Below are 27,700 nucleotides of genomic sequence, written 5' to 3' on the forward strand. Positions count from 1 at the left end.
TTGTTCTCTGGAGTTCGCTGGGAACTTTGCTTGTGGGGAGGCTGCACAGCCTCTACCAAATGTCCTCCCAGCAGAGAAACCGCCTTTCTCCCTGTGGTCTGTGGACCCCAAGGACCTTGCTCTCTGCTCCTTGGGATTGCCCTTCCCACCAGAGCACCACCAGGTATCAAGCTGCGGAGTTTCAGACTCTGCACTCCCCCTGTTTATAGAGTCTTAATGGAATTTAAGCCCTCTCCTTTCTCTTTTCTCCATTATTTTGTTCACTTCCTTGAATACTCATTCTTTTCAGCTGCATTTGGGTGTTGGGGGAGGGGAATGTTTTCCATACTCTGTCCTCTCTCTGCAAGCAAAAGCAGGTCGCTGCCCTCCATGGCTTTCTCCCCCAGTTCATCCCTCTGCACCGCATACCTGCTGAGTTCTTTGGTTCAAGTTGTACATATTGTTGTGTTAATTCTCATATCAGTTTTCTAGGTGTGCAGGATGGCTTAGTGTTGATCTGGCTGTATTTCAGAGATGAGAGACACAAAAAAAACCTTCCATCCTGTTCTGCCATCTTGGCCCCCTCCAGGACCTGTTTATGAAGTTAGGAAGAGTCCTGTTTGGGCACCAGGATGCTTCTTTCTTCATCAGCCCATTTATCACATCAGTCTAGTGACTGGGAATAGCTCTTGGATTTACCTAGTTCAGGTGGCCTGACAATACCTGCTGTAGTTCTTTTAATGGAGATTTTAGTAAGAAACACCAAAATACATTGGGAAGCATGGTCTCATTCTTAGAATGAGATATGTAAACTTTGCTAAAAGTTAATAACCCTAATGTACCTTTTATACAAACCCATGGTTGACTGCCAACACCTCCTAATCAGGTTACTGTAGGTAGTGAGGCAACATTTCTGGTATATTCTGTTCCTGCTCCTCCAGCCATGCCTTCTCCACTTTTGAGCTTCATCCTTGTCCAGAGTTCTATTATTATTCATCTTTAGGTTAATAACAGAGATCTATGTGTGTCTTATCAAAATGTCTTCCAGATTCAGTTTTTCATGAACAGGTGTTCTATTTCAACTAGAACTCACAAATGTTGTTTGTATTGCTTCTGTGTTTTTTAAACTGTTAATTGCCAAATTTAGGGATTTTTGCTGCCTGAGAACTGTGGAAGCCAGGATCCCTATATTCTGCTTTAGAATGTCTTCTTGATGCCTGGGAAGAGTGTTTTCTTTGATGAAGATCAGAACCAAATAATGGTCATTGTGAAGTCCTTGGGTCCCAACACCCTGGAATGAATGTCTCCTTGATGTTGACAGGATTTAGGACGCTAACTACAGAGTCAAAAATCATGGTGATGTTTGTAGACATGAAATTGAACATTCAGAATTTCTGGATATTTCCCTATACTGTTTTAATGATAGCTCTGATATTTACTATTTATTTTGGTTTATGGGGCTATTTTTTATTCTTATTTCTTTCTAGACCACTAGGCTTTCCATTTGGATATCCATTTGGATATCTCTTTGGAAAGAAATATGTTCATGGGTCATATCTTTGTAATCTTACCATTGGTTCCCAAATGGTGATCTGTGAGCCAATACTAACTATACTACATCAAAATTCTTTGAGAGAATTTATTAAAAAGTATAATCCCTGAAAGCTTACCTAGAGTTTCTCATAAATTATATATGGGGTAATGCCTGTGTTTCTAAGGAAGTTCCTAGGATATTCTTATATGAAGCTGGGTTGAGAAATGCTGATCTGAATGGTAGATATCCCATTTAGGTTTGATGGGGTTTTAGATTTTATAACAATAATAATTACTAATATGGTAATACTTATTGGACATTTATTATATATCAAACATTTTAAATGTCTTGTGGAACATATATATTACTTTTATGGAGATTACTATAATCGTATGAGGTAAATATAATTATCACCCTCATATGGGGAAACAAAGCTAACTCAGAATCACATATCTAATGATTGGAATTTAAGCTTATACTCAAAACCATTCAATCCTAAATAGGCTGCTACCTAAATGTAAGGAGCAAGCACTGGTTCTAACTCTTTCTCCAACAGAGTGACCTTGGAGAAGACATTTAAATATTCAGGAAATCTGTGGGTTTTTTTTTTTCATTTGTAAAATGAGAGTGTTAGGTTAGGTAATTTTCTAGTTCATTTTAGCTCAAAAACGATGCTTTTTGTATGAAAATGAATTATCTTTAAGAAGCATAACAATGAACTAATCTCTAATGTATGAAACATTTATACACAATTTACAGGAGTATTCATGGAAGTATAAACCTTCAGTACAATTTGGACCTTTCATGCTAATCTTTCATTTTACGAACACTTAATATATACACTTTCTGCTCTAAATATTGAACTGCAATTCTCTCTTTTGCTACAGTGTAGGTATCTAGTTATTGGGCTTATCTATGACTCAGCTCTGCGGTTCCCGGGATTAATGTACACTTTGACTTTTCTTTTGCCTTTTCTAACTGTCCTATAGTGAAGAGACTTTGCCAAAAGTATTGTTGTCTTAACACTTGAATCACAAGAGCATTCCTAACTTTTTGTCTTCTGTATTCACTGTTCTGTGGGTCAGAAATGGAGTGGAACAATTGTATAATTTCTTGTGCACTACACTTCATAACATGGTGGCATTTTGTTGTGGTGGTGGTGGTTTTTTGTAAATGACTTGCTGTTTCCACCCAGCTTCCTTCCCACGGACTAGACAAAATAATGGTACTTACCAACACTTCTTTATTAACCTGGGAAGACTGTTGAAATTTAGTTCTTACTTTTTAAAAGGTGATTACCCTTTTTCTCAGGATTTAGTTTTTAAAGCATTTATTCAGGAAAACATACAGTAGCTTATAGGCTTTGCTTACATAATTTCATATTGAGTTTTGTAATATGAACTATGTAATAAAAATGCAGATCATATTAGACAGCAGGGTAGGGGAGCATACAGAAATCAGACACACACACACAGATTACATATGTGTATATATATAAATTATATATTATGTATAATATACTATTTATATTGATTGGTAATGATTTTTATTTTCTGATATGCTCATGGTACAAATTGTTCAGGAAAGTTTCCACTATCACAAATGTTTATTGGTGCTTTTTTTTTTTCTTCTGTTCCAGAAGACATGCTTGCTCTATGGTTCCAGGTTCCATGAAGTGATATGTTACAAGACATATCGATCTGCAACAGAATCTGAGCATTTCTTTCCAGTCAGTGCTCATGAAAAGGAAGTACAAAGAGTAAAGAGAGTTAAGGTAGCATTTAAAATTCTTTTATGGCCTTTGACTAATTTTCTTAAAAAATGAAACAAACTCCCTTTTACTAATGTTAAATGTAACTCAGTCAAATAAGTAAAGTCTGATTATTTTAGAAGACTTTAAGATATAAGGTTTTACCAAATCATTCCTTTAAAATACTCCACGTAGTTATGGGTTTTGAAGGTATATTTGAAATCATCATTAGCATAAAGAGTCATTGGGACCACCAAAGTTAACATTTATAAGTGACCAGAGAAGCTTTGTGAAAATTAATTTCTCCTCCAACCCACAGATCAACGTTTCCATCTGGCTAACTTGTGCACGTTACCTAATGTAATGTTATTTTCTGATTGATTAAATAGAGGACTTGAGACAAAATTAGCATTGGAAAGAATATCTCATTTAAGATGCTATACTAGAGTATTATTATTTAATCTATTCTTTTACTACAAACAGGGCTTCATTCATATAAATTTTGTGAATGTTGTATTGGGTGTCATAGATGAGCTCAAAGAGGAAGCCAGTTCCTATCCCTAAGGAGGTTGGAGTTCATATGTGTGCAGTGGCCTCATGTTCTTTTTATTTTTGTTTATTTTAATTTTTAAAATTTATTTATTTTTTATTTTTTAATATAATTTATTGTCAAGTTTGCTAACATACAGGGTATATGATGTGCTATTGGCTTTGGGAGTAGGTTCCTGTGATTCATCACTTACATAAAACACCCAGTGCTCTGGGTGCCTGGATGGCTCAGTCATTTGAACGTCTGACTCTTGATTTCAGCTCAGTCGTGATCTCACGGTTTGTGGGTTCAAGCCTCACATCGGACTCTGCACGAACAGCACAGAGTCTGATTGGGATTCTCTCTCCCTGTCTATCTGCCCCTCCCCTGCTCATGCTCTGACTCTCTCAAAATAAATAAATAAACATGAAAAAAAGTGTAAAAAAACCCACCCAGTGATCATTCCAACAAATGCCCTCCTCAATGTTCATCACCCATTTTCCCCATCTCCCTCCCTTCCTAGTAGCCTCATGTTCTGATCCTTTTAAAATATAGTTCTGATTACAAATAGTCTGTATCATATTCCTGTGACAGATCAAAATATTTGAGAACCATGTATTTTCTATACCCAAACTACTTCTGAGATTTCCTTATACTGTTATCAAAGGCATGACTATTCTTTGAAAAACTTATTGCAGTTTTGGGTTTAAAAAATTTTGATCAAGGGTAGTGTAAACTATACAGTAAAGTCTAAGGTTATAAATATCTTTAGAGAGGTGCAAATGAAATACTGTTGCTTTTCAGAAATAACTTGTATGTTGCAGGATCAAGGAGGAACTTACAGAAGCAATGACATTTGAAATAGACCTCAGATAGTATTGATAGTGGCAATTGATGATTGCCTAGCAGGCATTTTTTGCTTAATTGTTTATATACATTATCTTAGTTTGTTCTTCAAATTCTGTGAAGTAGCTTCAATTATTTAATAAGTGAAGAAGAGAGACATCACAAAGATATGTCATATACCTAACTGGGGATGGAACTGAGGATTTGAGGATTTAAACTGAGGTGTGTGTGACTCTGTTTTTTTTTTAAGTTTATTTATTTATTTTGATAGAGACAGAGACAGCACAAGCCATGAAATGGGTAGAAAAAGAGGGAGAGAGAATCACAAGGCAGGTTCAGCACTGCCAGCACAGAATTTGACACAGGGCTTGAACTCATGAACCATGAGATCATGACTGGAGCTGAAACCAAGAGTTAGATGCTCAACCAACTGAGCCACCCAGGTGCCCTTAAACTCTGTTTTTAAATTCACTATATCTATTGTATTTGTCTCAGTAGAATTAAATATGCAGAGGGGAGGGTATGAGGAAGAGTATTTGAGACAGTGGGAGCAGTATGTGCAAAGACACAGACTGGAAAGCACAGGAACCAGCAGAAAGAAGTTGATTTTTTTGGAGCTATTGGTGTATGGTTAATGAGAAACAAATTTGGAAACACCATGTGGGGCAAGTTGGTGAAAAACCCTGCCTTGATTGCTAGACTCAAGATGCTGACTCCTATCTTAAGTGATACATTTATTGGTAGTTAGGGCTCACGAAAGGTAGTTAGGGCTAATGGGATCAGTATATAAGATGTTGGAGACTGAGAGATTCATCACAGAGTTAGAACTTTGATCCAGGAAAGCTCCAATGAGGATCTGAACTGCAGAGATGGATGGAGGAGGCCAGGATATGGAAGGAAGTACCAAGGTGCAAAGATGAGACTATGTGACTTAGTAGATATAGGTTCTTTAGGAAGAGACCCCTGTTTAACATGGAACATCATGATTTTGTACACACTGATTCGGATGCCTAGGTGGACATTTTCAGGAGGCATTTGGAAGAGTTTGCTTGTAGGCCGCCACCCAACTGTCTTATTAGGAAAGGAGTGCTGTATGTAACAAGAATTTCAAGTGAAAGATGAAGCAGAAATAAATCAGCATTCTTTTGTTCTATGGGAGATACTGTTCTGCGTGCTTTACTACAATAATCCTATGAGATAAATACTATTAACTCCATTTTAAAGGTAAAGAAATGGCTTACGAGAATTTGCATTTTGCCCAAAGTCTCAAAGTATTAGTAAGTAGTAGAGCTAAGATTCAAACTTAAGTCGGCCTCACAGAGGGGCCTGAAATCATCAGTCTTTGAAATTATTGTTCATTTATTCATTTATTATTTATTTTATTTGGCATTTATTTTGCCCAAAGCATTACTCAATCTCCAGAAAAAATTATGTGGAAAAGGCAGTCCGATACAATGCTATTCACATATATTTTTAAAAGAAAAACCCACAAAATGCTGCATATTTTCTGTGGATACTTGTAAAAAGATTCTGGAAAAGCACACAGCACATTGGTAACAATGCTTACATCTGAGAAAAGAATCAAGATAGGGAGAGAGGTTAAAGAAAATGTATGTCTAGTGTTTTAATTATATGGAAAATATATTCATGTATTATTTGTGTAATTAAAATTTAATTTAAAAATGAATATTCCTGCCTGCAATATGGCTTCCCTTATGGGCATGATTATGATGTAAGGAGTCTGAATCAAGTAAAGGAAGAAATAGGATGAATTTATGGAAACTATCTTGAACAACTTTTGTGTTAAGTGAGAGACTTGTTTTTTTTGTTGTTGTTGTTATTGTTGTTTCCCATGAATGGCTGCTGATATCCTCTGAAGAAAGTCAGGCAAGCTTCCTTTAGTTCCTTGAGGCACAGTCAGTTAGTTGGGTAGACCTCATTTTTCTGAGGAATGTGTCAGGCTATTCGTAGTAGCCTGAGTGGCAAATTTGCCAGTAGGAGTCTTGGTATAACTTGCTCGTTCATGTGGTTGGGATCACTGAAAGTCAGCTGAGTTCATTTGTAAGTGGGCTGACACCTGAGTGTGGCTCTGTCTTCTTTTGAGCTTCCCCACTGAGGGCCTCCTTTAGCCCCTTCAGCCTCACTCATGCCCCAGCCCTGGATCCACACTCCAGTTATAATTGGCTTCTGCCATATAGTCTGATTTGGGCCCCACGAGGTTCTCAAATGTGCTGTTTTCTTTACTGTGTTTCCTCTTAGCTCCTTAATCCTTCTCATCTTTCCAGTCTCAGCATAGATTCTATTGCCACCAACGAGTCATGTGCATCTCACTTCCCACACTAAACGGGGTATTTCCCTTTCTGTGCCCCCTCACCCCAGACCTCCTACACTGTTGCACTCCCTTCTCTTATCTAAGGCGTTTCTCAACTCTGGCTGGACAGCAAAATACAGTGAAGCTTTAAAAAAGATGAATGTTTGGGTCTCACCTCAGACCGATTGCATCTGAATCTTCAGGATTGTATATGGGTATTTACTTTGTAAATCGTGCCCATCATATAACTGCAACTAGTACTTCTTGATATTAAGTACATTAAGAAAGAGGGACTCTGGTTATCTGCAGCTGCTTGCTTTACTGATACTGAAGACTTTCTCACAGTCGTCAGTTGTATGGCCTTACTGGAGTTACCAGGATGATGTCAAAAAGACAGAGATCTCTTCAGCTTGCTTAATTTAAAGAAACTTTTTTGACATCATATATTTCCTGGAAGAAGATGAAGGGGCATTTAAAATGAGGCTTAAAAAAGTAAATATACACGATAGCTTATGTAAAGCAGTCTCTCATTGCAGTATCTTTCACTATCCAGGCTAGTTCAGCCTCTTCCCATCACTATACCAACTCATCTCTGATGATAGCAGTAGGATGAGGTATTACCTACATGGAAAAAGGTATATAATACTCAGGTTTGTCCTCTAGAGTCTCATTCTTGATCTCATGGGCTCTTAGTGTGAAGAATCTACCAATCAACCTTTAACTAGTTGTTGTTGGACTCAGACATTCCTGATACCCTGGGGCCGAGTATACTGCTCAAAATCTTGTGTGTCCTTTCAACAATCCATATCCACAAATCAAAGAGAAGAGCTTAGTGTATAAGAACCCTGGCTCTGGGTTGGGGGGCCAGCTCTGTCATTTCAATGAGCTATGTGCTTCCCTATGCTTCCTATCTATAAAATGTGGAAACCATAGTACTGTATCTACCTCATAAAGTATTAGCAGTGTTAAATGAGTTAATATATATGAATAACTTAGAAGATTTATACGTAAGTAACTTAGAAGATTATCCAGTGTGTTGTAAATGCTTTAAAAATATTAGCTATTTTAAAACTCTCAAGGATTAGGTATTCATCTGGGGTACATACATGTTATAGAAAAGTATGGGGAGGATGAAGAATTAACTAATCACGGATAGTATAAAACTGGGAAGGATAAAATGCAGTACAAATATCATTGCAGACATTGAATAAGATTTAAAACAAATGCAGTTTGAGAAAGAAAATCTCAACAGGAGCAGATTTACCACTTTCACTGGCCCCTTAGTGGATCCTGGGAAAGTCCTAGCAGTTTTGTATTTATAATTCTGTGCTGTTTTTCTTAAAAAGTCTACCTTAAATTCTATAAAGTTTAGGATTTGTAAAACCTGCATCTTTTTAAAAATTCTTTCTTTTTTACATTTATTTATTTTTGAGAGACAGAGAGAGCACAAGTGGGGAGGGGCAGAGAGAGAAGGAGACAGAATCTGAAGCAGGCTCCAGGCTCTGAGCTGCCAGCACAGAGCCCGACACGGGGCTCGAACTCACACGAGCTCACAAACCGGGAGATCATGACCTGAGCTGAAGTTGGACACTCAACCAACTGAAGCACCCAGATGCCCCTGTAAAACCTGCATCTTATAAGTCAAAATGAAAAACACCGTTCAGGAAAATAAAACAGTAGAGGAATTCAGGCCAAATTGGTGAGGTGGATGTATAAAATATCCATTGCCTACTGACTTCTGCCTTTTAAACTGGGGCTCAGAATAACCACAGTTCCATTTTCATATGTCTTTTTTTTTTAAAGCTTTTCTAACAACTTCCTAAAGGAATCAGTTTGCCCTATGTGTGGACATGTTAACTCTTATTTTTTTCCCTCCTTAATTGCCTTCATCTTAAAATATGAGGAAGAATTAATTAACTATCCTGATGGGGGAAGAAAAGTTAATAGCAATTTTAATGAGTGTAACCTTAGCAGGATTTGTAATAACCCTGAAAAGATGGTGAAGTCACTTCTTTCTCCACTTGACTCTCTCACCTTCTGTGAATGTCTGTAAGTGCTGATTACAAGTGATTAATTACCTACTGGAAGGCTTGTCTCCATCTCATCTTCTTATCCCCAAACCAACTGCAGTCTGAAGAGTATACTGAGAACTCTACATGCAAAACAGACAAAATGGCCTTTTCTACAATATAAAGTGCTTACAAGACAGAATTTGATGAAGAGCATTTGGCTAGAGCGTTTATAACAGCACAGAAAAGGCAATGAGTTGTGTGATGCTGGCCTTGAAAATTTCATCTGAAATGACAGAAAATATGGTAGCCATGCCATAGGTGAGACATTTGTTCTACCAAAAGGCAGTGGATTTTTTTCCTGGAACCATTCTCCAGACTGTAGTGCTGGAAAGAAGAGCCCAAATAGAGCCTAGTGTTATTACTGAGTGTACTATTCAGAGTTCAGAGTTTGGAGCTCGTGAGGAAATTGGAATTTGTTGGGGGGAAGAGGAACAGAGGGGTAAGAATTATATAGGGAAGGAAGGTCAGAAATCTGCCTAGAGGTACACTTGATTCTTTGGCAAAATACTAATTGGTGCATGCACAGAGTGAGATTCCATATGGCTCAGTAAGGAACAACTACTGGAGAAAGAACAACTACTGGGAAGTGGTGAGCTGACCAACACTTTTACAGCGCTGGGAGACATTCATGTTCCATCCATTCAGAGCAGAAAGACCTTGTTGAACATCCTGTATGTCCAGTAGAGAGCCTAGATTGCCATGCTCCAGAAGCAGGACTAACTTAGAGTGAATGATATTCTAGAATCACTCTGACTTATCACAAAAGCAGGATTTAAATGGATTAAGCTATAAGTAAATGTGTGAAGGCATTCAGAACAAAACCAGTATCATATTGAAGAAGACAACAAAAGCCAGTTTGCATAACAATGTAGCATCCGTTATATTCATAATACAACTAAAATATGTGAGACATGTGGAGAAGCAGAAAAAATATGTTCCATAACTAAAAGAATAATCATTTAGTAGAAATCTTTTCCTAAATTGTAGATATGATAGAATGGTCAGATAAGGACTTTAAAATACTTATTATAAATATGTTCAAGGATATATGGGAAATATATATACCTATAGTGAAGGAAAATAAGTATAATAGAGAAATGGAAGACGTAAAAGGATCCTAATGGGATATCTAGATGGAAAACCTAATATCTGAAAAAAAAAACTAGATAAAATTAACAGCAGATTATTCACTACAGAACAAAATATTATTAAATTAGTAGAAAAGGGAAAAATAAACTATATACACTGAAGTCAAAAGAAGAAAAGCTGCAAATAAATAATAGAACTTCAATGACTTGTCAGACTATACCAGACCATATATAAGTGGTCCTTTGTGTGTGTAATTTGGAGTTACAATGGGAGTGGAAGAAGAGATTTGGGGGCAAGAAAAAAAAAAAACAAAACCTTTGAAGACATTAAGGGCTGAAAAACTTCTAAATTTGATTAAAAAATATAGGGGCGCCTGGGTGGCTCAGTCGGTTGAGTGTCCGAGTTTGGCTCAGGTTATGATCTCACAGTTTGTGAGTTCGAGCCCTGCATCAGGCTCTGTGCTGACAGCTCAGAGCCTGGAGACTGCTTCTGATTCTGTGTCTCCCTCTCTCTCTGCTCCTCCCCTGCTCACACGCAGACTGTCTCTCTCAAAAATAAATAAAGGTTAAAAAAATTAAAAAATATAGAGAGCACATATTTATGAATATCAAAAAAGGCAAGAAAGATGCACTCAAGTAAAACCATACCCAAGCACATTAGGGTCAAACTGCTGAAAAAATTTGGTGAAGAAAAACATTAAAAGCAACCAGACAAAAATAACACATATAGAGAAATAATAATAAGAATCATTTTATCTATTCATCATAAAAAAATGCAAGCCAGAAGACAATGAATTGACAACCTTAAAGTACCAAAAGAAGAAATTTTAATGTAGAATTCTGTATAGAGTGAAAATGTACTTAAAATATGGTGGCTAATGAGAGATATTAAAGGCCAGTTTTTGAAAAATGAAAGTCAAAAGAATTTATCACCATAGATCTGCCCTATATGAAATGTTAAACTTCTTCAGGTAGACTATAAATGATATCAGAAAGAGCAATGGAAGTGGTAAGTAGGTGGGTAAATGTTTTCTTATTTTAAAATTTATTTAAATGATACTTAAAGAATAATGATAAAGAAGTATTTATACATGCCTAGAATGCATGCAAAAGTAAAACTTATAAGAATAACAAGAATGGGAGAGTTGAAGATAGAAGTGAATCACTTTGTAAAGTTATAACATAAGTGGTATAATGTTAAATAAAGTGGTATAATGTTATTTGAAGGTGGAATGTGATATAATAAAGACATAGATTTTAAACCCTGGAGAAACCACTAAGAAGCAATGTTATAACTAATAAAACATTCCAAGACAAGGTAGGTTGCTAAATATTCCTTAATTAATAAAGAGAAAACCAGAGAAAGGAGAGAAATAAGGAATTAGGAGTAATGAGGAGAAAAAAAAAACCCTAGGATATTAGACTTAAAATCAATTCTATAGGGGAGCCTTGGTGGCCCAGTCAGTTAAACATCTGACTCTTGGTTTCGGCTCAAGTCATGACCTCACAGTTCATGAGTTCAAGCCTTGTATTGAGCTCTGTGCTGACCATGTGGAGTCTGCTTGGGATTTTCTATCTCTCCCTCTCTCTCTGCCCCTCCAATTCTCATGCTCTCTCTTTCTCTCTGTCTCTCCCTCCCTCCCTCCCTTCCTCCCCCTCACTCAAAATAAATAAGTAAACTAAAAGTCAGTTGTATAAATCACCATTTTAAATATCAAGAAAAAGTTTCAACTAAAGAGCAGAGTTTCTCACACTAGATAGAAAAGCAAAACCCAACTCTATGCTCTACTCAAGAAGTGCACATTGAATATAAAGGTACAGGTAGGTTAAAAGAATGATAAAACTTACACTGTGACAATACTAGGAAACCTGGTTTGTCTGTGTTAATATTATAAAATACTTCTAGGATAAGAATTATTGTAAGAAATCAAGAGGAATATTTTATAACATTAAAGTGGTTAATTAATATATAATATTCTTGGCATGCCTGGGTGGCTCAGTTGGTTGAGTGTTCAACTCTTGATTTCTGCTCAGGTTATGATCCCAGAGTAATGGGATCGAGTCTTGTATCAGGTTCTGTGCTGAGACCCTCCCCTGCTCATTCTGTCTCCTGCACTCTCTCTAAAAACATAAAAATAATTTAAAAAGGATATGACATCCCAAAATGTGTCTGGATATAATAACAGTGTTTCAAATACATAAAGCTAAACTGATGGAAAGGAAGGAGAAATAAACAGTTCTACAATTATGGATGTAGATTTTAATATTCTCTCACTAAGTGGTATAGTAAGGATATGGAGTATTCGAACAGTATTATAAACCTTTCACCTAATTGGTATTTATAGAACATTATACCTGACAACTGCAGAGTATACATTAATTCAAACTCATGTGGAACATTCACCAAGAAGTATCATATGCTGAGCATAAAACAAATTTAAATAAATTTAAAATTATTAAAACTTCAGAGTATGTTAGCTAATCACAACTGAATGAACTTGAAAGTTAATAAAATAAAATATCTAGAAAATCTCCAAATATTTGGAAAAAAAAATTCTAAATAACTCGTGGGTCAAAGAAACAGTCACATGGAAAATTAGAAAATGTTTTTAATGCAATGAAATTAAAACACAGCATATCAAAATTTTGGAGTTGTGCTCATATAGTTCCTTAAGGAGTTTTATAGCTCTAAATGATTATAGTAGGATGGAAAAAATATCAAAACCATTGATAAAATCTTTCTCCTTAAAAAAACTAAAAATCACATTAAACAAAAATTATAAGGAGCTAAGTAATGATAAGAGTAAATATTGATGGTGGCACCTGGGTGGCTCAGTTGGTTATGCGTCCAACTTCGGCTCAGGTCATGATCTTGCAGTTTGTGAGTTTGAGCCCCGCATCAGGCTCTGGGTTGCTGACAGCTCAGAGCCTGGAGCCTGCTTCAGATTCTGTGTCTCCCTCTCTCTCTGACCCATCCCCCGCTCATGCTCTGTGTGTGTGTCTCTTTCAAAAATAAATAAACATTAAAAAAAAATTTTTAAAGTGGACTGCTTTTAAAAAAAAAAGAGTAAATATTGATGAAATAGAAAACCATCAGTTGAGAAAATCAATAAAAACACAAGTTTGTTCTTTGAAAAGATTATTAAAATTGATAACCCTATGGCTATACTGGTAAAGAAAATTGGAGCAAAGGAACAATGCACAAAACTAAAAGGCAACCAATGACATGGGAGAATATTTGAAAATGACATATCTGATGAAGGGTTAGTATCCAAAATCTATAAAGAATTTATCAAACTCAACACCCCCAAAACAAATAATCCAGCGAAGAAATGGGAAGAACACATGAATAGAGACTTTTCCAAAGAAGACATCCAAATAGCTAATAGACACATGAAAAAGATGCTTTACATCACTCATCATCAGAGAAATACAAATCAAAACCACAATAAGATGCCATCCCACACGTGTTGGAATGGCTAAAATTAACAACTCAGGAAACAACAGATTTTGGTGAGGATGCAGAGAAAGGGGAACCCTTTTGCACTGTTGGAGGGAATGCAAACTGGTGAAGTCACTGTGGAAAACAGTATGGATGTTCCTCAAAAAATTAAAAATAGAACTGCCTGACAACCCAGCAATTGAACTACCAGGTATTTATCCAAAGGATACAAAAATGGTGATTTGAAGGAGCACATGCACCCAAATATTTATAGCAGCACTATCAACAATAGCCAAATTATGGGAAGAGCCCAAATTTCCATCAACTGATGAATGGATAAAGATGTGGCATATATACATACAATGGAATATTATTACTTGGTCAACAAAAAGAATAAAATCTTGCCATTTGCAACATGGATGGAATTAGAGTGTATTACACTAAGTGAAATAAGTTAGAGTAAGACAAACGTATGATTTCACTCTGAGTGGAGGAAAAATAAAAAGAGACCAAAGCAACAAAGTCTACAAAGGACCAGAGAACATCACCGGAAACACCAACTCTACAGGTAACACAATGGCACCAAATTCATACCTTTCAACAATCACTTGGCATGTAATTGGACTAAATGAACCAGTCAAAAGACATCAGTTATCAGAATGGATTAAAAAAAAAAAAAGATCCATCTATATGCTGTGTACAAGAGACTCATTTTAGACCTAAAGACACCTGCAGATTGAAAATGAGGGGATGGAGAACCAGCTATCATACTAACGGATGTCAAAAGAAAATTAGAGCAAAATGACGCATTGCAAATATTATGAATAATAAAGGGATCATCACTAAGGACAAATAATTAAGAATAATATAAGAATATCGTGAACAACTTTATGCATTGGGAGGAAGTACACAAATTTCTTGAAATTGTAAATTACTAAAACTGACAAAAGAAATAGAAAATATGAGTAGTCTAATTTATTAAACTTATTGAATTTATAGTTCAAAATCCACAAAGAAACTTTCAAGTCTACATGACTCTACAAATAAAGAAGAAATAGTATCAGTTTTACATAAACTTATTATATGAGAGTAGGGTAGCACTGACACCCAAACAAAACAACACTACAAGAAAATGTTATAGGCCAATATCTTTCATACATTATAAATGTATAAACTCTTAGCAGTACATTAAGAAATCAAATATTTAAACATACAAAAAGTATATTACATAATGCTCAAGTGGGGTTTATCACAGCAATTCAAGATTGGTTTAACATTTGAAAATCAGTGCCATTCACCACATTAACTGAATAGTGAATATAAGTCATATGATCATTTCAATAGATGTAGAGAAATCATTTGACAAAATTTTATGTCCATTCATAATAAAAATTTTCAGCAAATTAGGAATTAAAGGGAAATCTCTCAACCTCATAAAAGCTATTTAGCAAAATTACCTACAGATATGCCACACTTAGATTTGAAAATCTCAACTCCTCCCTTGCCCCCTGCCACCCATTATAAGGAACAAATAAATGTATCTTCTCTCTCACAAATTCTGTAAGTGAATTTAGCAAGTTGTCATGATTCCAGATCTATATACAATAATCAAATGTATTTTTATATGCTATTGTGAACAATTGGAAAATTAAATTAAAATGCCATTTAAAATTAGCTAAAAACCATATTTATTTGTTTATTTAAAAACATAATTATTCAAAGGAAAATTTAATAAAACATGTTAAAGACCTTTAGTTTAAAAACTACAACTCATTGGGGCGCCTGGGTGGCTCAGTCGGTTAAGGGGCCGACTTCGGCTCAGGTCATGATCTCACGGTCAGTGAGTTCAAGCCCCGTGTCGGGCTCTGTGCTGACAGCTCAGAGCCTGGAGCCTGTTTCAGATTCTGTGTCTCCCTCTCTCTGACCCTCCCCTGTTCATGCTCTGTCTCTGTCTCAAAAATAAATAAATGTTAAAAAAAAAAAAATTTTTTTAAAAAAAACTACAACTCATTGCTGAAAGAAATTAAAGAGCTTATGAATGGAGTGATAATATATTCATAGATTGGAAACATCAATATTATTATGACTTTTTTCTTTGTACACGTCTTCTCCTTTCTTCATGTGTCTTCAGTCCTCTGTCAACCATAGTTTTGTGATTATCACTTATGATAAATAAGAGATTAAAAAGTGTCTAAGCAGAGTAAACTCTGAGGTTCCTTATATGGGTTTTTAGTGTGTGTATGAATTTTCATTAATTAAGTAGGTCAATTCACTGTCACTGAAGTAGATGTGCATAATTGATTAGATCAACGTTCCCAATTAATGGCTTCCCTTTACCTTTCAGTTTTAAAAATTTTGCAGTCCTTTCCTACTATGAATATGAGATTGGCCATGTGACTTATTTTAGACAATGAGATGTTAGTAAGTGTAGCATAAGCAGAGGCTTGAAAACTATGCATTTCTCTTGACTTTTCGCACAATTGGGATAACTCAGTCTTAAACCTCTGCCATGTCATGACCTTAGGTTGGTCTACTGGAGGGACTTCATAGAGCAAAATTAAGTCATCTGTCCTGAGATTATCCTAGGTTAACCAGCCCTAAACTGACTAACCAGCTGCAGATGCTGATGCATCTGCAGATGCATAAGTGAACTCCCTAAGATCAGCCAAGCATGGCTTAGAACAGTAGAACTATGTAAATGACATGTATACAATAGAAATATTTAATAACTATTTTAAACCATTAAGTTTTAGAGTGATTTATTGCTCAGCAACTAACTGATAGAATATAGATCACCCATCCACATTTCAACTCATTGTAAAAAAAAAAATAAGGAAAACAGTCATATATTTGTCCACATATTTACTATTTCTGGTGTTATTCATTACTTTGTGTAGATTCAGATTTCTGTTTAGTATCATTTTCTATCTAAAGAGCTTCCTTTAGGGACACCTGGGTGGCTCAGTTGGTTAAGCGTCTGACTTGATTTCAACTCAGGTCATGATCTCACAGTTTGTGGGCTTGAGTCCTGCATTATGCTCTGTGCTGATAGCATGAAGCCTGCTTGGGATTCTCTCTCTCCCTCTCTGTCTGCCCTACCTTATTTGTGCTCTCTCTCTTTCAAAATAAATAAATAAATATGAAAAAAATAAAATAAAGGGCTTCCTTTAATATTTTTTATAGTGATGGTTTGTTTATAATGAATTCTTTCAGCTTTTGTATGTTTAAAATAAATATTTACTTTATCTTAATTTTTGGAAAATATCTGCTAATTTTTTCATTCAGTGCTTTGAATAGGTTGCTTCACTGTCTTCTGGTTTGCATTATTTCTGATAAGTCTTCTGTAATTCTTGCCCTTCTTCCTCTGTTCCTGTCTCTTTTTTCTCTGACTGCTTTTAAGGTCTTCTCTTTAGGTGGTTTTAAGCAATTTGATTATGATAGATATTAGTATAATTTTCTTCATACTTCTCGTGCTTCAGGTTCATTGAACTTCTTGGATCTATGAGTTTATAATTTTTGCTAAATTATGATAACTTTTGGCTGTTATTTTAATATTGTTTTCTTTTGTTTTTTTTCCTATTTCTTCTTTCCCTCTCGAGTCCAATTATATGCATTTTAGTCTGATTATGTTTTCCCACAGCTCATTGATGCTATTTTTAATTACTTTCAATCTTTTCCCCCCTCTGTATTTCATTTCATGTAGTTTCAATTGCTAATTGAATGGCTTTGAGGGTGCTAATCATTCTTATGCATTGTTGAAATGCTATTATTCCTATGATGTGGATTTATCATTTAAGATATTGAATTTTTCATCTCTAAAAGTTCAGAGTTTTAAAATATATACTACATCTTGCTTTATCCTCATTTTGCTCAACTTTCTCAAACATATGAAGTATATTTATAATAGCTGCTTTGTTGTTTACTAATTCTCTCATTTATGCTATTTCTGAGTCTTTTTGTATTGATTGATTTTTTCCCTTATGTATTTATGTATTTCCTGCTTTGTTGCATGCCTGGTAATTTTTGATTAGATGCCAGGCATTGTGTATTTGATTTTGTAGGGTGATGGAGTTTTATGTTTTCTTAAGTATTTTAGGAACTTTGTTACGGAATACAGAAGTTACTTGGAAAGAATTTGATCCATTTGAGACTTACTTTTAAGGTGGTAGACAGTTCCCCCATGTCTAATTTGGCCCTGTCTTGGTGTAATGCTCTTTTGAGGGTCCTACTAGATACTCTGTGTGTGATGAAATTGGAATACAAAGTATTCTTAGCCCTGTGTAAACTCCAAAACTATTCTATCTGATCCTTGGGATGATTTTTTCCAAAGTGTTGCATAGTTTTCTCACATGTAGTCGCTGATTATTACTCAGATGAAGACTCATTAGGTGCCCTTTGCAGATCTCTGTAGTTCTCTTTATGCAGCTCTGTAAATTTTAGCTGAAGTATAGCTTTTAAATTCTGAACTCTGTATCCTCAAGTAGGAAAGTTTGCCAGGCTTTATTAATGCCATTCAGAAAATTGGGGCAGTCTTAATGCCATCTTGTGTTGCTCACAAGATTATATGTTGAAGCTCTAGTCCCTAATGTGACAGTATTCAGAGATAGGATCTTTATTAGGTAATTAGGTTTAGATGAGGTAAAGAAGGTGGGGCTCCCATGATGGGATTAGTGTCCTTGTAATTAGAGGAAGAAACCAGAGCACTCTCATGCTCTTGTTCACATTCTCACTGTCTCCCTCACTCTCTTTCTCTCTCCCCCTACCCCCACCTGCTCTGTCTGTGCTATGTAAGAACACAGCGAGAAGGTAGCTATCTGCAAGCCACAAAATGGCCATAACAAGAACTTAATTATGCTGGCACCCTGATCTTTAACTTCCAGCCTCCAGAGATGTGAGAAATAAATTTCTTTTGTTTAAGCTACTCAGTCTATGGTATTACAGAAGCCCAAGATGACTAATACAGTTGGTCTCACCATATTTGTTTTCTTTATTGAGAGGATCAATGGCCATCTCGCCTGTTGTTTAATGTATGAAAACTGATGTTTCATACGTTTTGTCTGTGTTTTTTAATTGTTTAATGCAGGAAGATAAATTTATTCCCTGTCACTCCTTCATGGATGGAAGCAGAAATCTCTTCCAATTATATTTTGTTGAGCAAATACAAATTCATTGTAATAAAAACTTATGTTGAATTTTGATATACAGAAACCTGATATTAATTATGAAGAATTCTAAGAAGTTAGAAACTTTAAGATGTGACATCTTTCTCTCAATCTCTTCCTCAACTTTTACTGATTTGAATGGCATAAAGGCTTTGTCTTTTTTTTTTTTCATGTCAGCTAATTAAATTAAAATATTATTCATGAATGAAATTCATTCTTCTTCCTATTTAGTATGCAAATGGAAAAATTTTGAAGATTCTTAGGATACAAGGTGATCTTGTTATGATCTGAGAAATTAGAGGGTAATAACACAGCTTTCCAAGATAAAGAGTAAAGATTGCTATGTATTTCAGTAAGAGTTTTCTCAGACTTTAATGTCCCCCTCCTCCATTATAGATATAGGTATAATAGTGCTCTTGAATTGAGAGGAGAGTAAAATTGGTGATAAGGCATATTGGAAGTTATGTCCCTCATGAAATTGTTTTGAAAGCCTTTGTCTCTGTAGGTCACTCTTGGTTCATCACATTGCTTAACTCCCATGGATACTGTGAAGTTAATAAATTCTATTAACATTTTGACAAAGATTCATTTGTTATTTTGTTTCTCATTGCATCCTATAGACCAGAGTCATCATATTCTAAAATAAGTCTTGGCTGAATTCTTAATGAAAAATAATACATTCCCACACCAAACAATAATGACTGTACCACTTTCTCAATTTAAAATGATCCCTACCTATTTTTCTTTTCCCTGAAAGTGGAAAAACAAGAATTGTGTTTATTAAGTCTACTTTAAGCAAAGGTTCAACAGTGAAACATAAAGCCTTCAGAGCAATCCTTCCATGACAGATTGGAGAAGAAAGAAGAAAAAAAATGAGAAGGCTTTTCCTGAAATTGGATTTTAATTTTTCACCTGCAGAGAAGACCTCTTTTAGACATTGCTTTAGATCTCTGTGAATGATTTTGTATTAGGTCTTAAAATGTATGGTTTTTTTAAGACTCCCCTAAAGGGGTTTGGGTGAGAGTAAGCAATCTGATAGAATTCTTATGCATCCACATCCCAGATTTTGCCTAACTTTAGAAGTAGGGTGTCTTTCTGACACCTTTCACTGCAGTTAACAACTTATGCTCTGGGAGATGATGAAAAGAGGTAACTGTGCAGACAGAGACTTTGGGCTTCAGACATTGACTGGCTTCTTTCAACGTCCCTCTTTCAATTTTGCCATCTTTCAGGGTTTTGTTTGGTATTTGATAGAGCTTTTCAGAGACTTAACAGCCTTTTAGTAACAAGTGTAAGGAAAGGAACATGACCAGGATTGACTGTGTGTGTGCTGTCTGGACTCAAAGGCACATGAAACCTCCTGCCTTTCTTAGCACTTAACCCTTTGTAGTAAAAATACCATGATCTCTTGTTACAAATCAAACTAACCTTTATAACCAGTTCCCCACCCTGTTGAAGATAAAGGGAGAGAGATTTTCTTTCTTTCTTTCTTTCTTTCTTTCTTTTTTTTTTTTTTAGCCCATTATGACCGTTGTCATGTTTCTCTCTGAACTTTAGTATTTAGAGATAGCTGAGGGAATCCAGAGGAATTGGAAATCAACGTGTGTGGTAAAATTAAGAAAGAGCTACCATTTCAGGAATTTATTTCATCCCACCTGGCTGAGTTCCCGGGTTCTTGATCTAGGCCTCATTTAGCCACAGTAATTCTTTGTCCTTCTCTCCAGCTGTCGTGGATACGACAGCCTTACTTTCTTAACAGCTCTGCCAATATTTTTTTCTCTGTCTCACTTGGAACACTAAATGATAAGTTGAGAGAGGCTAGCTAATTTTTCTCTTCATTTTCTTCTTTGAGAAATGAAATACCAGCTACCTGGTATTGGTTGTAGTCTTTTCTCTGGTAGTAGTCTTTCATATGCCTTTATCTGTTCTAGATAATGAGATTTGATAGTTTGTTCTAATGTACATGATTGGAGAAATCCATGTAGCTGCATTATATACTGAGTAACATTCCTTTGTTGGTGATAATTCTGTATGATACCCAGTAATGTGAAGCCCATATATATGGAACAGGGGTGTAAAGCCTCCGATTTCGGCAGAAAAACACAAAAATGCCTTAAAATAAAGAGAAGCCTTCACTGAGGTTTGGAAATAAATGCAAAGCATCAGGGAAGAAGATACTGTGTGGAAAGGGGAGATAAGTTTTCTTTTAGTGATTGTGCTGCTACACTTCACATTTCCCATAAAATAGATTCTTGTGTTCAATGAGTACAGCAACGTATGGCTAATCTACTTCAAGAGTGAAAATTAATAACAACACAGAGTATGGAGAAAATTTATGAAAACTCAACAATGTTAAGGAGATTAAAATACAGCATTAAAACAGGCTAATAGTCCTGTTTGAGAAGTTAATCACTGTAAAGGACAGAAATAAAAATGTGAACTTATGTAGGGGCCTTTCAGTGTCTCCATGAAAAGAGAACCTGACTCTTTTTCTTCTAGGAAGCTCTTCTTGGTGAATGATTAACTGTTTCACTTCACATATGTGAATTTATTCTCATGAATTTGTGTTGGCATCAAGAATATATACACATTACTGCTTAGATATATGAGAATGTTTAATTTTCTTTATTTTCTGAAATGAGTCAAATCTTTCTTATGAACCCTACGTCACTGTGTAGTAGGGTACGTGCGTTTTTGTGTCTATAGGGGTTTGGAGAGCTATATAATTAGTAAATATCTAGGGTAAACATCTGAAATTTACCAGTTATTGATGGCATTTTAGTCTCTTTCAGTTTAAATAGTACCTTTTGGATTTGTGATTTTTTTGGATACAGTCACTCTTTTAGATTTTATTTCCTTTTCCCTGCTTCTCTCTGTCAGTGTCTAGAAATTAAAAGGAGGTTTATGTTACTCTTTGGTATTAGAATAAAAGGCGTTCTGATATCTATTAGTCATTCCATGAATGTGTTGGTTGTTCAAGCCTCCCACGGATATTGTCTGACCTTTGGGGACATTATGGTGGCACATGCAAATGGAGTCTATGGTTGTGGCCGCTTGCCTCCACTTATAATGATCCTGCTCATTATGGACACTGTTTCAACCCCAGGCCCTTGAATTTTCCTGCCTGTTCAACACTACTGTGTTTCCTCAGTGGGACACCTGGATATTTCTAGATCATACTTGCGTATTACACTTAGGCGTGAAACCCAAGGCTGGTTCCTTAAACTCATACACCTAGTATAATATACCTAGTATAATATACCTAGTATAATATAATAGTATAATGTACCTTAAAAACTACATCTTTCAGTATGTTGGACATGGTTGGGGCTTCTCCTAGAGACTTTCAGTCTCCCTCCAATGCTGAACTGGTGAATCCTGCCATCATTCTTACAGTGCTGACGATCTCCCACAAGAGCTATGATACTTTGACCTTCTCTTTCTAAGATTTTAGTTTAATGAGGAGAATATGAAGACCTGTGCATATCACCTCCTCAGTTTCCCTCTCTGTGTCTTCTCATATTCCACAGGGCCAGTGGAGATTGTTTTTCTTCTTTTGTCTGTTAAGGACTAATTATATTTTCTACTTGTGCCTCTTTGCCTAGGTCCTCAATGGCAGAGGGATTCTCAAGGAGATGCTGGCTTACTAATAAAGAAATACCCAAAAATAAAGCTTTGTTACACACAGAATATATTGCTTAGGAGCAAGAAAAATCTGGATTGGGAGTCCTTTCTGCAACAAAGCAGAGAATAAATAAATACTTACCCAATACGGGAATTTTTCCTACAGTATAACTGACAGGTAGTTATTCAGGTTTTACCTGTATTACTGTAGTGACCAACTGTTTCCTGCTCCAGGGGTCAGTCCATTCCAGAGGTGAACAGGTGTATTTATTTTCATGCATCATGTGATCATAATAGGTTGTAAAGGACTCAAGAGCAGGGACTTTAATTAATTCTAGTTTGCATCCTTACAGGTCCAACATAGTGCTTTATGCATAGAAAGCTCTCAGCAACTGTTTGCTGAGGTAATGAATGAATTCTGTTGAGGCACATTCTGCCACTATAATTTTTATCTTTTGGTTCTGATTCTGCTTCTTAATGCTACAGTTTGACAGTCCTTCAGATATATGTAGGCAGATACTATATTTTTACTTAAACATTTTTGGGGCAGGACAAATATTTCTATTTCCTTCAGGTGCCCTGAAGATGATTTTCACACCATTCCGGTCACTTTCATTTGAATTCTTTAAACAGAAAAGCAGAGCATAGCTCCGTGGTCATATCTAATGGCATAATCTATTACCAGCAGAAAACATAGCAAGGAAGTTAAAAGAGAAAAGGAAGAATTTTACATATATATTAAAGAAAATGGCTTGGAAAAATAAGTTTGCTAGTAAATAAAGAAGGGCATGAGATTAATGTGAGTCTAGAATGTATATTTTAAGATTAATAAAGCATTTTGGTATAGCCTCTCATGAAATTTTACTTGCAAATTTGAATGGAATTGGCTTGGCTAAAAACTGAATCCCACTGTCTCAAAAACCACTTAGAAAGTTGTGAACAAAGGGTAATGAGAAATAGCCAGTATTTGGGGTTAGGGTAGTATCCAGAAACCACTGGATTGGTGCACAGCTCGTCCTGTGCACAGTTCTCTGAATGCTTGGAAGGATGAAGTAAAGAGCTAGCAAATGCTTGGGTTATTGGCCTTTGAAGGTTCAGAGCTGCAAGCATGAGCAGAGACTGAGTGGAAACAAAGGATGCTAATAAGACACAATAAAAGTAGATAGCCATAAATTCACATACATGAAATGATAATTTGGACTGCCTCAAGAGGAAAACAAATGCTGGGATTCAGCACTTCCCACTCTGGTTTACATGTAGTTTAATGGAATATCTGTTTAATGAGGGGTATAAGAATGAGTGGTTCAGGCAGATCAGAACCTGCAAAGTGGTCAAATCCAGACACGTTTGTTTCAATTCACTTATGGTATCTGATTCAGTGCCTCCGGTAATCTCAGTACTTCTAAAAAGTTAAAAATCAATAGTAATAATTAAAAAATACCAGAGTTTTCTTCATAGAGCTTGATATGTTCCTTAGAGTCTCATAAAATCTTTGTGGCCTTGATTTACTTTGGCAATGTGGACCTAAAGCTCTGAATACTGTTTTCAGCTCGTATTTATAATGCTTCCCAGTCTCAGCATCAACTGACAGTTGACTTCCTTATGCCTGTTTGTCCCTAGATGCACTATTGTACTTGAAACTTTCACATTTCTTTCTCAAAGTGCTTGCTTCCACTACTTACATATTATAGAATTGTTTCTTTGCAATAATAGTTACATAATTGTAAAGCTGGCTAAAAATTGGAAACAATTTTAGGCATTTAGCTGGTTGGAAGATTTGCGACGTTCTTTGAGATCACCATCTCATTTATTGTTCAGAGTAGGACATGTTTAAGAGCAGGAGGGGGTGCTATCATTGGAACACTGAGATACTTGGACAATAGGCCTAAACTGACATTTTCCTGGAAAAACTACCTTTGACTAATAAAATGGATTCCTCTAGGTGCTTTGGTGATTGTACCCGTGGCTATACAGGCCCTTATTTCTGAGGGGAGATAAATTTTTTGGAGTTATTTGTCTCTGCCTTTCAACCAAAATATATACAATGAACTATCTCTTATGTTTTGGAAAATTCTTTCCTAGCTTTGAACTCTCAAATATACCTTGCTTGCCGCAGAGCTTAGTTGTGTATTTACCCTGTGCATCATGGCAGACTGGGGTTGGAGTGAACTTCTACAAGTGAGCTGCCCAATTGAAGAAATACAGTGTTACAATGATATCTGGGAGATGGATTACTGAGATAAAGGTTACAGAGTAGGGTACATTTTGGGAAGTAAGATATAGGAAGTATAGCTTAATGTCAGGCCAGATCTGAACTGCCTGTGTACTGACAGGAGAGGATCTTGCAATCAGAGTATATGTGCATGAACTCAATTAGTGTAAAAAAAACTATTTAATTCAAATCATAATTGAAAGCCTAAGGATAACCAACCAAATAGAGTAGGGACAATACGTTTTTATTTAATTTTTGAATAGATATAGCTTAAAAGCTGGCATTTACATTTTAATCCCTCCGAGTGTGCTACTAAAAATCTTAGTATCTTTGGTCATGAAAGTCATGGAGACAGTAAGACTGAGAATTACAAATTTGATGGTCTAATTCCTTAGAGTTAAACCTTTGACAAGTGAGAGGTTGAAGGGCAAAGGATGGTTGGAGATAGGGCTTATCATGATTTGGGGGCAAAGTTAAGAGTATGTGACTTGGGCCTTTTGACTGTAAGAGAAACAAACAGGATCTTGAGGGAGATACAAGTCTACCAGATGCCTTAGAATTCCAAAGGGGACACAGTGATATTTGCTAATGTGTGAAGCGTATTGAGGATTAATTAAAGGGCCTGCTGTATGTACTTAGGCTAATGCAGATATCCTCACATTGCTGAAGAGAACATATGCTGTGCAGGGACCCTGGGGATGCAGCCTGGGCCCATAGTCTCTGAAGACACAAAAGGACAGTCAATCTGCTCAGGCAGCTGCTTCCATCATAGTTATTATAGATAGGACTTGTGCTATTATTTGGATTTTGAGAAGCCCAGGAATTGATGAGAGAATAATTGAATCTCAAGTTTGGCACTCCCCCCCTCTTCCTTATGATGCTTGAAATCTTTCCAGAACACTGACCCTGTGTCCTCTCTCTTTTTACCTTATAGCTAAGCGTGTTCAAAGAGTTTACTTTGTCTTTGTTTTCTCTTAGATTTTTAAATCTGCTTTCTGTCCCCACTGATTCTTTGAAAGGTCGTCTCTTAGTGGACTTATTCAACTACTTGTTTATATTTGAGTTATTTTCTAGACAGTAAGCTCCATGCAGGTAAGAGTCGGGGCTGTCTTGTTCATCACCATTTCCCCATCTGGCATAATATAAAGCACATTACTAAGCATAGTATAAATATTAGTTGAAGCAGTGAATGAATGAATGATCTAATGGCTCTAGCCAATGAATATTAAGTAGTCCTTAATCCATTCATAGAAAGATTTTCTTTCTATTTCAGTGGCCCTTAAAAGTTGGCATTTAGAGTGTTTGATTTTCTGTCTTTTTGTCTAACTCTGTGTACTTTTCTGGGTGACCTGTCCTTGGATAGATATTTGTAGATGGCTCCAAAATGCCATGTCTAGCTGCAAGCTAAGACCTTTGTCTTCCACATATTGGGTCAATCTGTCCAACTATCTGCTGAACGTTTCCACATGAATAAGTGGTCCTCTAGCATATATTTGGAAATATTCTGTGGCAGAGGATTCTCCATAGATGCTTCAGGCTATGTATTTCAGTGAACTAAATGTATCTTACAGTACTATCTATACTTCATCCTGGTTTTCCTTAAGATTATTCTAGATAAGTTTAATCTTTTGTCAATTTTTGCCACCACAATTTTCATATGTTCTAGTTATTAAATAAAGATTTAAGACTTATATTTGTGAAAAATGCAGAAGAGAAGATTGGAGCCTCTTATAAAACATGAATGCTGCAAGCTTAGTACTTTGGCTAAATAATACTTCTGAGCTCCTACTGTGTGTCAAGTCATGTGCTAAGCACTTCTACAGAAATTATCTTTAATTCTCATAAAAGCTCTGCAAAATAAATGTTATTATTCATATTTTACAAATATAGAGACTAAAGCTTAGGAAAATTAAATATTTTGTGCCAGTCATACAGCTAGAATGTGCCAATGCTCTACTAGGTCAGATTGGTTCAAGCCAAAGCTCTTATTTAATCCACCGTATACACATTCACTGGACCTTTCTGGATTTAATGAAATCAGTGGTCTTGGCATGTTTCTTAGCAATATATACATATTTTCATTTTTTTCTCTTTCTTTCTTTCTTTCTTTCTTTCTTTCTTTCTTTCTTTCTTTCTTTCTTTCCTTCTTGCTTGGTTGCTTGCTTGCTTGCTGAAACTTCCTATACCTCCCTCTCTGATCCTCTCTGACTCTCTGACTGTACCTCTCTGATTCTTGCTTGCACATTAGCTCTGAATCTGATGAATCTCTTGTTTTTTTCTGTCTCTTTTTCTTGAGATGCTGGAATGACTAAATAGAATAACTCTGATTTAGAATCAGAAAACTTTTCCATTTCAGGGGTTTTATGATTCATCATCAAGGTGGTAAATGGGAATCCTTGGGCAAGAATATGAGCTCCTGGGGGTGGAGAGTGAATGAGTCTGTTCTGATATAGTCAGGTTGTGCTTTTCTGTTATGCTGGACTGCAAGGAAATGGAGAGGGTAAGGAGATAAGAGGTGTGAGAAATGACATCCCAGAGGGACACAAATTCAGGGAGAAAAGTGAATGTTCTTGAATTAATGGAAAGAAACATCATTGCCCCAGTTTTTGGTTCATGGCCTGGGCCACTCTCATCAAGGAAGGGGGTGACTTCAGTGAAAAGAGGCAGTCAGGAGAAGAGAACAATAACGCTGAGTTTGAAGGGGGAAAGTCGCAGGAAGTGGTTCATATGCTTCCAAATTACTGGTCCTTTGAAGCTTCCTCTTAAAACTGAATCAGGGCATTTAAGAAGATGGGAGTCAGAAAAATACCACTGCTAACAATAGCCAATATTATTATCACTCTTGTTGTTGCTATTTTTGTTGTTACCAAGTGCTTTTGTCTTTGATAGCCACTGTGCTAAGACCATGATACCCATGACTCATTGATCCTCACAACTCCTACACAAAATATATAGCTTTCTCTATTTTAAAGTTGAAGAAATTGAGGCTTGGGGATGTAAAATGCCTCACACAAAGAACAGCAAGAAAGTGGTAGAGTTGTAGAGAACTTCCACTATACTGTACATCCTTGGTATATTTCCTTGGAATATTCATTGACTTGGTTGCTCATATGCTTCATGAAACCTGGGAAGGATCATTTAGATGTTCTCC

At 36.0% G+C, this 27,700-nt stretch overlaps 1 long non-coding RNA gene across 6 annotated transcripts in view; it reads left to right on the forward strand.

Moving 5' to 3' along the window:
* LOC132661653 (uncharacterized) overlaps nt 1–27,700 on the forward strand; it is a 731,817-nt gene that overhangs the window by 17,252 nt on the left and 686,865 nt on the right. For all 6 annotated transcript variants that reach the window (XR_009602330.1, XR_009602332.1, XR_009602335.1 and 3 more), the window contains exon 2: nt 3,153–3,287. This is a non-coding gene — a long non-coding RNA (uncharacterized LOC132661653). The remainder of the gene's footprint in view (nt 1–3,152; nt 3,288–27,700) is intronic.

This window comes from Panthera onca, chromosome D1 (assembly GCF_046562875.1).
Source record: "Panthera onca isolate mPanOnc1 chromosome D1, mPanOnc1 haplotype 2, whole genome shotgun sequence".
Lineage (NCBI taxonomy): Eukaryota > Metazoa > Chordata > Mammalia > Carnivora > Felidae > Panthera > Panthera onca.